At 39.8% G+C, this 12,219-nt stretch overlaps 1 pseudogene across 1 annotated transcript in view; it reads right to left on the reverse strand.

Annotated features, from left to right (window-relative positions):
- Positions 1-12,219, reverse strand: part of Vmn2r-ps11 (vomeronasal 2, receptor, pseudogene 11) — a 211,881-nt pseudogene that overhangs the window by 129,526 nt on the left and 70,136 nt on the right. The window contains exon 2 of the transcript NR_003962.1: positions 7,898-7,951. The product of NR_003962.1 is annotated as a vomeronasal 2, receptor, pseudogene 11 (transcript). The remainder of the gene's footprint in view (positions 1-7,897; positions 7,952-12,219) is intronic.

The raw sequence follows: 12,219 nt of genomic DNA on the forward strand, positions 1-12,219 counted from the left end.
TAGCATAGACAAATTTAGAATTAATTTAGAAGAGAGAAAACGTAACAGAGAGAAACAAGAATATTGGTATCAAAATTGATTTTATACTTCTCCTTGGCTCACTACCTTAGTTCCTAGTCTTTTGGGACCTTTCATGGGTATATTACTACTTTTGTCTTTTGACCCTTGGGCCTTTAATAGATTAACCAGTTTTGTTAAGTCACAGATTGAAGCTGCTTTAAGCAAGCCAGTTGTAGTTCACTACCATCAACTGGATATCCAAGACTCAGATGAAGATGCCCCACCCACCAATGCAGAAAGAGCAACTGCTGGTCTCCAGTTTTCCACCCTTGCTGCAAGGTCCCCTTGGTTCCTCGGGCCATGGAGACAATAGAGACAAGGAAGGGTGACCTCCAGCTCCTAATATAATCTAGAGCCACAAATTGTGATGTTACAATTGGTATAATTTTTGTAGAGGCCTTGCTGAATCTGAGGACGACAATTCTCCTTTAGGAGCTGCACAGGACTCAGAACTGTGCATTCTGGTTCATGATAATACGAATCCAGTATGGGCACCAGTGTGGGTACGAGGCTAAGCAATGCAGGGGAAGGTCCAACTTGACTGTTTCTGAGTTCCCTGAGAGACACACCCGGTTTGCACGGAGGTTGGTATCTAGTTCCAGTTACAACCAAAGAATCTTTCTAAGGCTCTGCCTCCCCGCCCCAAAAGATACCAAGAGCCATAAGTGTGGGTCGTGACAGCACCCATGGGAGGAATCGGGTCAATGATCCCCCAGCCATAGTTAATGCCCACTCATCCAAGGATGAGAAGATCATTTGATCACCTCAGTTAAATGTGGCTTTATTAAATTTAATTCAAAAGGGGGACATGTTGGAGACCATACCTTGAGAAAGCAAGCCTTTCACAGTCTCCCACCCTAACAAGCCAAATGGCCTTGTGCTAAGAAGTCGGTCATCACCCCCTCCTCCCTATTCCCTTCCTGGCACCCGAGGTTGTAAAAAGCTGAATTATAGTCCCCCCTTCCTTATCTCTTCCTGACTCCCAAGACTTCCAAGGACATGATTTACATGCTGAGCCCAGCCTGACACCCAAGGCTGTTAAAGGAGTATCCACATTCCAGAGATAAGACACAGAGTGCCCGCCGCCTGGAGCCTGAATTTGGCCTTCATGTCCCCCAGATGCCCACTTCTTTGTTCTTTGTTAATTCCCCCTCAACCCCTCCCTTTCCCCCTTGCTGTATGCTTAAAAGCCTGGCATTTCAGCCTAATAAACTGAGACCTTGATAGGAACCCCTTCTTGGTCTCTGGTTCTCCTTTCTCTCCCACCCATTTTCTCCCAGGTTTGCTGTCCTCCTCATACCCACGAATAACTAGGTCCTGCTGAGTGGGACAATTAATGATGCTCTGCTGTGCTTGCAGACAGGAACCTAGCAGAACTGTGTTCTGAGAAGCTTCATCCAGTAGATTCACAGCCAAACAATAAACAGAGCTTCAGGAATCTGGAAGAGTTGGAGAAAGGACTGAAAGAGCCAAAGGGATCAAAGACACTACAGAAAGACTTAAAAAGTCAAATAACCTTGGGCCATGGGGCTTCACAGGGACTGAATCACCAACCAAAAAGCATTCAGGGGCTAGACCTAGCCCCCCTACACATAAGTATCAGATGTTCTTCATGAGGGTCCCCTAACAATTCAAGTGTGTGCTATTTCTGATTCGTTTGCCTGCCGTGGAATCTCTTTCTTAAATTAGGCTGCTGTGTCTGATGTCAGTGAAAGAAGATGCACTTATTCCTGCTTTGACATGATGTAATAGGTGGGTTGGTATGCAAGGCTGGGTTCCTGTTTTCTAAGGAAAAGGAGATAGAGAAATGTGGAAGGAGTGTGAGGTGGGACTAAGAGGAGCAGAAGAGGGCTGTGATCAAGCTATAAAGTGAATAAGTGAATTAATGAGGAAAATATATAAAATTAACAATAGACATTGAGAAGAATGCTATCGGTAAACAACCTTTGTCTAACTCGCACTTTACCTTATTAACTTTAACTTTTAACTTTTAAAAAGGACACTTTCTTTAGCATAAACATAATCCACCACACAGCACATGTCCTTCATCTTCATATACACTACATGCTGCACTTGGATTTCTCAACCAAAGGACCTATTGTGGTCACAAGTTCTCCACAAAAAAAGCAAGAATGCAGAATCTGGTAAAAGGAGCTTATATGGTTGAGTCTAAAGATCTGGAGTCTCTTGATTATGTTAAAAATTGTGACAACAAGCAAGGCACACAGTTAACAAGGATCATTTGCCTGGTTTGAAAAAACCAAGACAATTATTCTTCCAATCGTTGTCATGGGGATTAAGGATATATACCTGAAAGAACATGCTAATTGAATATATTGAGAAAATGTTTCGACATGGTACTACCGGAGGATCCCGCAATATCTCTCCTGGGCATATATCCAGAAGATGTTCCAACTAGTAAGAAAGAAACATGCTCCGCTATGTTCATAGCAGGCTTATTTATAATAGCCAGAAGCTGGAAAGAACCCAGATGCCCCTCAACAGAGGAATGGATACAAAAAATGTGGTACATTTACACAATGGAGTACTACTCAGCTATTAAAAAGAATGAATTTATGAAATTCCTAGGCAAATGGTTGGACCTGGAGGGCATTATCCTGAGTGAGGGAACCCAATCACAAAAGAACTCAAATAATATGTACTCACTGATAAGTGGATATTAGCTCAGAAACTTAGAATACCCAAGATATAAGTTACAATTTGCAAAACACATGAAACTCAAGAAGAACGAAGACCAAAGTGTGGACACTTTGCCCCTTCTTAGAATTGGGAACAAAAAGCCCATGAAAGGAGTTACAGAGACAAAGTTTGGAGCTGAGACAAAAGGATGAACCATCTAGAGACTGCCATATCCAGGGATCCATCCCATATTCAGCCTCCAAACGCTGACACCATTGCACACACTAGCAAGATTGTGCTGATAGGACCCTGATATACCTGTCTCTTGTGAGACTATGCCGGGGCCTACCAAACACAGAAGTGGATACTCGCAGTCAGCTATTGGATGGATCACAGGGCCCCCAATGGAGGAGCTAGAGAAAGTACCCAAGGAGCTAAAGGGATCTGCAACCCTATAGGTGGAACAACATTATGAACTAACCAGTACCCCTGAGCTCTTGACTCTAGCTGCATATGTATCAAAAGATGGCCTAGTCGGCCATCACTGGAAAGAGAGGCCCATTGGACTTGCAAACTTTATATGCCCAAGTACAGGGGAACACCAGGGCCAAAAAGTGGGAGTGGGTGGGTAGGGGGATGGGGAGAGGGTATGGGGGATTTTTGGGATAGCATTGGAAATGTAAGTGAGGAAAATACCTAATAAAAAACAATAAAGAAAAAAAAGAAAATGTTTCAATCACCATTCATTCTTGGGCTATTTTTTTTTCACCTGATATCTCAATTTTTCTTCAGCCTCTTTTCCTGTCTATTCTTCTCTATTATACTGAAAATCTGTGCCAAAAATCATGAAAATGTAAATTTTTTGAAGTGTTATTATTTTTTCGTCCTTTTTAAATTTTTTATTAGATATTTTCTTCATTGTACTCACTGATAAGAGAATATTAGCCCAGGAACTTAGAATACCCAAGATATAAGATACAATTTGCTAAACGCATGAAACTCAAGAAGAACCAAGACCAAAGTGTGGACACTTTGCCCCTTCTTAGAATTGGGAACAAAACACCCATGGAAGGAGTTACAGAGACAAAGTTTGGAGCTGACAGGAAAGGATGGACCATCTAGAGACTGCCATATCTGGGGATCCATCCTATAATCAGCCTCCAAATGCTGACACCAATGCACACACTAGCAAGATTCTGTTGAAAGGACCCAGATATACCTGTCTCTTGTGAGACTATGCCGGGGCCTACCAAACACAGAAGTGGATACTCGCAGTCAGCTATTGGATGGATCACAGGGCCCCCAATGGAGGAGCTAGAGAAAGTACCCAAGGAGCTAAAGGGATCTGCAACCCTATAGGTGGAACAACATTATGAACTAACCAGTACCCCTGAGCTCTTGACTCTAGCTGCATATGTATCAAAAGATGGCCTAGTCGGCCATCACTGGAAAGAGAGGCCCATTGGACTTGCAAACTTTATATGCCCCAGTATAGGGGAATGCCAGGGCCAAAAAGTGGGAGTGGGTGGGTAGGGGAGTGGGGGGAAGGGTATGGGGGACTTTTGGGATAGCATTGGAAATGTAAATGAGGAAAATACCTAAGAAAAATATGTTTTTAAAAAAGAAAGAAATGTATTTGAAATGCATTTGAAATGTAAATGAAGAAAATATCTAATTGAAAATTTTAAAAATTTAAAAAATTTTTAAAAAAGGAAACAATTTGTATTTTCCTTCCTGTCTTTGTGAATGTACATTCTGTTATGTGTGGAGAAGAGCTGTCAATAATGAGTGTCTTCCCTAGTGTCTCTCCACCTTATTGTCTGAGATGGGGTTCCTCATTGATCCTGAATCCTGATGTTGCTAGCCCAACCTGCCAAGAATCCCTGGTGATCTTCCTATCACTGCCTACTGAGCACATGGTCTGTAAAATGCCAACACACCAAATTTTGTGTGCATCTTAAGAAATTAAAACAGGTCCTACCAAATGAGACACCTCAGGCCAGTCTCTTTTATTTGTGCTTTGGTTTAGATTTGCTTTTCATTTAGTATGCAGCTGTTGAGTTCCACTGATGTAATATACTATAAAAGCAGTAAAGAATATCCTGTTTTCAAATTTTTAATCTAGAGAATGTTGATCTATGTAAGGAAAAAGAACAATAATCAAACATGAGATTTTAAAGAGGACAGTGATGGGAATAGATGAATGAGCAATGAAATTTAAAGAACAGGCAGCCTAGACTATAATAGCTACACCAAGGCTTACAGGAAAACACAAAGATGGGGACAGGGCTGCAGACAGGCAGCTGGTGAGAAGTTACAACAACTGGAGAAAGTCCCTCCAACTAGAAAAACATTCAAGGATTGAAAAGATAGGTATTTATGACAACAGACTGTGAAGAGTAACACAATTAAGGAGCAGAAGAAAACAGAAGAGAGTAGAATGCGAAAAGCTTTACCATACTGTTACTTAGTTTCCAAACTCACACTGATGGCATTATACCTCAAAATAAGTACAGCAGTATTCTTTAAAGTAAGGTAGGATTTCAATACAAGAGCAAGAAAAACATCCACCTGCTTTGAGCCTATAATGCTACCTTTAAATTAGCTAAATAATTAGTTCTTCCCAAAGGAAAAAGGCTATCTGCTCCAAACTTAGTTAATTGGAATATTAGAAAAACTAGAATAACCCTGGATATTCAGCCATGGCTTATCAGCTGTGTGGGAATATTTTCTATCATTAAAAATCCTTGATTAGAGAAATGATATAGTAGTGTGAATAGACCAGGCAGTGAAATGGCAGATGGCATCTTACCATGAGGAAAACTGCACAAAAGGGATGGGGAGCCCTTAAAGATTAACAATGAAAACATCTCAGTGTAAATAGCTGAGATTTGGAGAGAGTTTTCTTCATTTGGTTTCTATTATGATTCTCACAGTAGTATTCCATTCTGTGTATCATTTTTTCTTCAAACACTTTATAAATTTAACTTGTGTGTACTTTAACCAACGAAAGATAGAAAACACTCTCTTCTTTGTATCATTTCATTGTAATATTTTCAGAATAATATAAATCTTCCTCTTTTATATAATTTAACCAATGGTCACCTGAACCTAGTATCTTGCAAAAATTGTTGATTTCAGAGTGAAATTTCTCCAAATCGCATCTTGAATTCCTGAAGCAGTCACTGTTACAGTAAATGATGACATACTGAAATTAACATTATATTAGATCCACCCTAGCTTCTGAATGCTACATTGAGTGAATCTTGTTCAGGGGCTCTCACACTAGAAAAATTTGTGTTACATGGAGAAAGTGTAAACTACTTGGAGAGCAATGCGACTGGGTACAAATAGAGGTACTGTGGAATGTTACTGGGGAAAATGAATTATATGGAATAATTGCAAAGAATTTACAAAATATAAAACTAAGGAGTATCCACTCAAATCATTACTATTAAAACTGAGGCAGATCTCTAAATAACAGTAGTGATAAAAATTAGATTTTTTTAAAGCATAGTTTTACTCCTCACATCATTTCTGTCATGGCATAAAAATTAGTTCTGTTTCATAATTTATTATATGTGCATTGGTGTTTTCCTGCATGAGAAAACAGGTTATGTGAGAGTGTTACAGACAGTTGTGAGTTTCTATGTGACTACAGGAAAATTGAACCCCTGTCCTCTGAAAGAGAGGCTAGTGCTCTTAACTCCTGGGTCATCTCTCCAGCCCCATAAAAGTATTCCTATGAGGCAAAGAATTATTTTGAAAAATTTAAAAACCTAGGATATGGTGGCACATACTTGTAACCGCAGCATAGGGCAGAATGTGGACACATCTTACAATTTCAAAGATAGCCTAGTCTACATTGTAATTCTCTGACAAGCTAGGACTAATGTTGAGGCCTATCTCTGTAATCCAAAAAGTATAACAATATTACTTAAATGTATTTACTGCCTTTTCTATCTGTCCTTTTGTAGAAAATAAACTTCCAAAGTTCCAGTAAAATTGGAGACTAAGTCAAGTATTTCAAATCATGGAAATTTAGTGTGGGGCATTATGATAGGGAGGTGACAGCTGTGACTAAGTGATGATCTGCTGCTGTGTTATCACAGGCATCACTCACTTCTCTTGCCCTTCAATGAAAAAGATGGAAATCTTTTAAAGAGAAAGTATTAATCCGGGATTCATCACAAACCTCACTTTGTCAGCAACCATACTGAAGAGTGCTCCTTCCAATAATGACTAGAATATGGAGCATGGAAATGTATAAAATGAAAAGAGTTGGTATTGGAATAGATTCAATGATGTAAGAAACTGCAGAAATACTTAAATATGCATCTATAGCTATAATGACCTCTCAGCATCATGGAAAGCCTAATGTATTAGGTACAATGTCCAATATAAATAGTGCCTGTGCTAACCTCATCCTATTTAAAATCACGAGTTTATTTTTTAAAACATGCAAAAATGGATATAAAAAAATAAAAATGCTGGGCTTTGATGGCAATGGATTTGTAGGCAATTTTTTTCTTAAACCTCTTGGCTTTCTTTTCATACCTAAACATACCTTTCTCCCTCTGTGTAGTATATCTATATTTATATCTATCAATATTTCTATTTGCATCTCTATATCTCTATTTTCCCAGATATTTTTTCTATCCCAACTATTTTTCTCACAATAATTGCTATATTTGAGTATTAGGAATCCATTTTATAGGTGATAATTTGGAGAAGACAGCAGTAGGGAAAGAAGTTTTCCTGCAAGTCGGAATCCTATCATGAACATTTCCTCAAACACAAAGCACAGTTCCCAGACTGCTCACTTGAACTTGAGCTTGTAACAATCAACAGTGAATCTGCAGCACCTGTGCTACTCAAACCTCAGTGTCCACACACTCACCAATAGAGGCCTTCTGAATGTGTGGATTCTCTTCTGCTGATGTGGTATGCATCCTCTGGTTCTATATTCCTAACAAGCTTTTAGATACTGCTGCTTCTGTTTCAACAGAATCCTCTAAGGAACAACTTTCTGAGGTACAACTATACAAAATTTCTCCCCTTATAATCTGAGATGAAGTATGATAAAAGCAGAAGCAGAATCAAAGAACTTTAACTGGAACCCAGGCTCCATGCTAACCACTCTTCTCTGGCCACCCAAATTAATGGGGAAAAAAAGAGAGATTTAACAATGGCTCACCTCTCACTTGTGGCTGATTCTGGCTCCTCATCAGAGTCACTTGTTGGGATGGTCCTATAACGAACAGGAAATAGTCCTCCAATAACCATGGAATGGTTTTCACTCTCTATGTAGTCAAATTAAACTTGCGAAGCAACCAGCATGTCACAACCTGGCTTTTATTTTGAGCATCTGATTCAACCCATAAAAATACAGTTAATTGGAGAATCGAAGCACTTCTTTCTGCTAGCCATTTTAATATAAATAATTTTGAGGATATTGAAAATTTGAGTCTGTAGATAATCAAAGTTTTGAAATTACACAGTATTTAAGAAAGCACCTTGATGAAGTGTTTAGAGTATGTATGTGTCTAATCCAGTGACCGGCTTGCTACTCCTTGCTACATAATTTCAAGTTGTAAACACAGAAGTCACAATCACTTACAATTTATGGATCTGGAATAGGAGCTGAACAATCCTCTGAGAGGAGACACCTGGTTATGCTTTATGCTTTGCAATGGCAAATAATGACACAATCATGGGTTTAAATTTGAAAGTTATTTTTAATTTATGAAACTGTCCTCTTTTATTTGCCACTGTCACCTTCAGTTAACTCATTGTCTCACTGCAGTTAACTCCATGGTCTTCTTTACCCCCACCCAAAAAAAGGAAACATATTATCCTTCATCATAAAGTATCAAAATAAGCAAGAGTAGGTTGAGCTTTGTCTTCCAGGTACAGAAACAACTGTGTGGAAAACTGTAAGAAAATTGTATTTCTATATATTATCTCATTGAGTATGAGAACATCATTTCTATTTCTTTTTTACTGGATATTTTATTTCTTTACATTTCAAGTGTTATCCCCTTTCCCAGTTTCCCTTCCAGAAATCCCCTATCTCATCCTCCCACCCCCTGCTTCAATAAGGTTGCTCCTCCACTCACCCACCCACTCCTGCCCCCCCCCACGCTGACATTCACCTACACTGGAGCATTGAGCCTTCACAGGCTCAAGGACCTTTTCTCCCATTGATGCTCAACAAAGCTATCCTCTGGTACATATGCGGCTGAAACCATAGATCCATCCATGTGTACTCCATGCTTCGCAGTTTTGTCCCTGGGAGCTCTGGGACATACTGGTTGGTTGATAATGTTGTTCTTCCTATGGGGTTGCAAACCCATTCAGCTCCTTCAGTCCCTTCTCTAACTCTTCCATTGGGGACCCATCTCGGCCCAATGGTTAACTGTGTACATCCACCTCTGTATTTGTCAGGCTCTGGCAGAGCCTCTCAGGAGACAGCTATATCAGGCTCCTGTCAGTGAGCACTTCTTGGCATCTGCAATAGTGTCTGGGTTTGGTGTCTGTATATAGGATGGATCCCCAGGTAAGGCAGTCTCTGGTTGGCCTTTATCTATATTGGCCAGTCTCTATTTCTATAATGATTAAAAATATACTAGTGAACAAAATCCCTTCTCATTTTATAAAAAACTCTTCCACACACACTCTTCTAACTGTAACCCTAACGTGCATATGTTTTTCACATGATATCGTTACAATCATGAGTTACCCTGGCTATACCTCACTATGATGCACACTGACAATCTCCACTTCATCCTCATTGTAAGATTCCTTAGTTGTTAGTTAAGTATTGTCCATATCCCACTGACTCCAAAGTTTCCCAAAGAAAGGATCTTATTTATAAGATCACTGGTGAACTAGAAGCCCAAGCTCATTTCCCCACAGCTGATTCTACCTTCATAAGTCACCCTGCAGTGACACTCCTGTCTTGATCATGTGCTATTGTTGCACAAAGTGTCTACTGAGTCTTCGTCTTCCAAATTGTGGGTGGCTCACATAATCCCACTTACATTTTCAAGATGTTGCTGACCAGGTTTAATAGTCTGATTCTCAGAGGGCATTTCCCCTAGGTGTTCTTCAGAGTTTGGCTTCATCTAATAAAATGGCTCACTGGGTTAGTGACCACTCCCCAGTGCTAACATCATGAGAATCCCTCCAGAGCTCCCAGGCTTACTCCACAGCCTTTCTGGAATGCCACAGAATGCTGCCTCATTCATGCTTGGCCTCTCTTTCTTACTAGAAGGCAGCTGTTTCTGAGCAATAACCCTTGGTTACCAAGGATACGTGTTGGCAATGATGTGTTTATTACCCACAGTGACTTGCCCTAATCCTCTTAGGAAATGTTTTTCTCCAGCTGGAAAAAAAATTATCAACATATTTTAAGTTACACTGTTATGTTAAAACTAGTGCTTTAAACAGTCTCTATTCCTTGGTCTTGCTCTAGGTCAGATTCAGGTTGAGGAGGCTTCTGATTTGTGCAACAGCATCTGGGATTCAGTTTAGGAGCCTTCAGAATATTGGTGTATTTCTATCAAGGATATAGTGATTGCATCTTCCAAATCCATAGAAGTCAACAAATTAAGCAAAAGTGACAAAAGACCACTTCTGTATTGTCACAGGGAGGGGTCTTGTGAAATGCACATCTGTGGGAGCTCAATGCCTCATTTCCTAGTACACCACCTCAGGTGACTGTTTTGCTATTTTTCATTTCATAAATGAGCAGACATGAGCTCACATGGTAAATGCGTGCTGAGATAGAGGCACCAAGGCTCATGTCCCTTTTAGACCCAAGAAAAGAAAGGACATGGCAAAGTATAAGAGCTTAGATTCCAGATCTAGTCTCTTCACCAGCTGGCTATATCTTCCTCCATTGGAATTCCAGGCTCCTTGGGATCAATCACATGGCAGAGCTCTTTATGCTAAATACCACTTCTATATGGGGTAGTTGCTTTTGTGCTTGGATTCTGAGGGTCCTTATAAATCAGGAATTCGATGGTTGTGGACAAATCTTTTAAAAACTCAAACTCAGTGGCACACTACCAACAAAATAGACATAGATACCAGTGGGAGAGTTGCTTTATTGCCTATTAAGGTGAGTTTTTTTTTTTCTCTCAAGGTGTTTTTAACTAAGGTTTAAGAATCCATGACTCAGGCAAGTGGTGTTATTTGTATACTGATACAAATACCCATGCTGTTTAATTGCATGTGAACACACACAGTGTCCTGGTTCTGAGATGTGACTGTATGTTCCTCTTTTGTCACTCGCTGTTTCATCCTTGCAGATCTCTAAGGGCACTGGCAATAGTGAGGCTCCCCTTAGGAATAGCAACAGATTCTGTCCAGATGTATGTTCTTATATTTGCTTGTAAACAAACAAACAAAAAAACACCTAAACCCACCACACCCTCATCAACACAGACAAAGAGGTAGGAATTTAGAGAAAGCTCATGCCCCAAGTTTACTATAGACAGCTCTGTTGGTTTTTTTGAGATGATAGAGCTTCATATCCGTCATGGTAAACTCATACTGTGGGCCAGGCACAGATTATCAAACATTGCATGCCTTTACATTTTCCAACATCATTTCTTCAGCCTTTTGACCAGTTTGAATTCCAGTAAATGTTTGTGACAGTATATGCATGGACACAGTAATCTTCATCTTGTGTCCTATGCAGAAGTCTCTGAATCAGTAGGGAAGTCAACACTGCTCTAAGCTACTCCCTATTGGATAAAACAATGTTTCTTCAGAATTCACTTTGTCCCAAGAGACATTATTTTACAAGTGGCTTTTGATTCCATTTGAGAATGGAAGATGTCAATGTGCCCAAGTAGACAACTGTATAAAAGAGATTTGGGGAATGGTTTGTTTGAGGAGTAGCTAACTCCTCAATTACACTTTAAAAATGAGCTTCATTAGGAGAGGGAATCTTGCAACTTTGGAAGCAATAATCCAGCCTCAAAGTGTAAGAATGTCATACTTGAGACACCATGATGAGGCATACAAAGGAAGAGAGCCCGCCCTTTTAAAGCAAGGGAGGAGCTTCATTAAGAGGAATACCTTACAGTGAAAGAATGATGGCCACCACAGACAGTTTGTATCCTGGTTACTTTTTGTCAGCTTGATACAAACTAGAATCACCTGAGAATTTCAATCAAGTTCTTGCCTCCATCAGATTGTCTTATGGCCATATCTTGATGGATAATTGATATCGTAGAGTCCATCCCACTATGGAGGATATCATCCTTATACCAGGGCATCTGGTTTAAATAAGATATGTAGTTGAGAAATTCAGGGAGAGCAACCTGGTAATCGGCATTCCCCTATGGTCTCTGCCTCATTCCTTACCTTCAGATTCCTACTTTTGTTTATCAGTAATATAAGTACTACAGTGATGACTTGCAATCTGTAAGCCAAATCAACCCTTTCATTCTATGTTGGTTTTATCTTGATGTTTACCACCATAATAGATAACCAAACTAGAGAAGG

The sequence above is a fragment of the Mus musculus genome, chromosome 3, assembly GCF_000001635.26.
Source record: "Mus musculus strain C57BL/6J chromosome 3, GRCm38.p6 C57BL/6J".
NCBI classification, from domain to species: domain Eukaryota; kingdom Metazoa; phylum Chordata; class Mammalia; order Rodentia; family Muridae; genus Mus; species Mus musculus.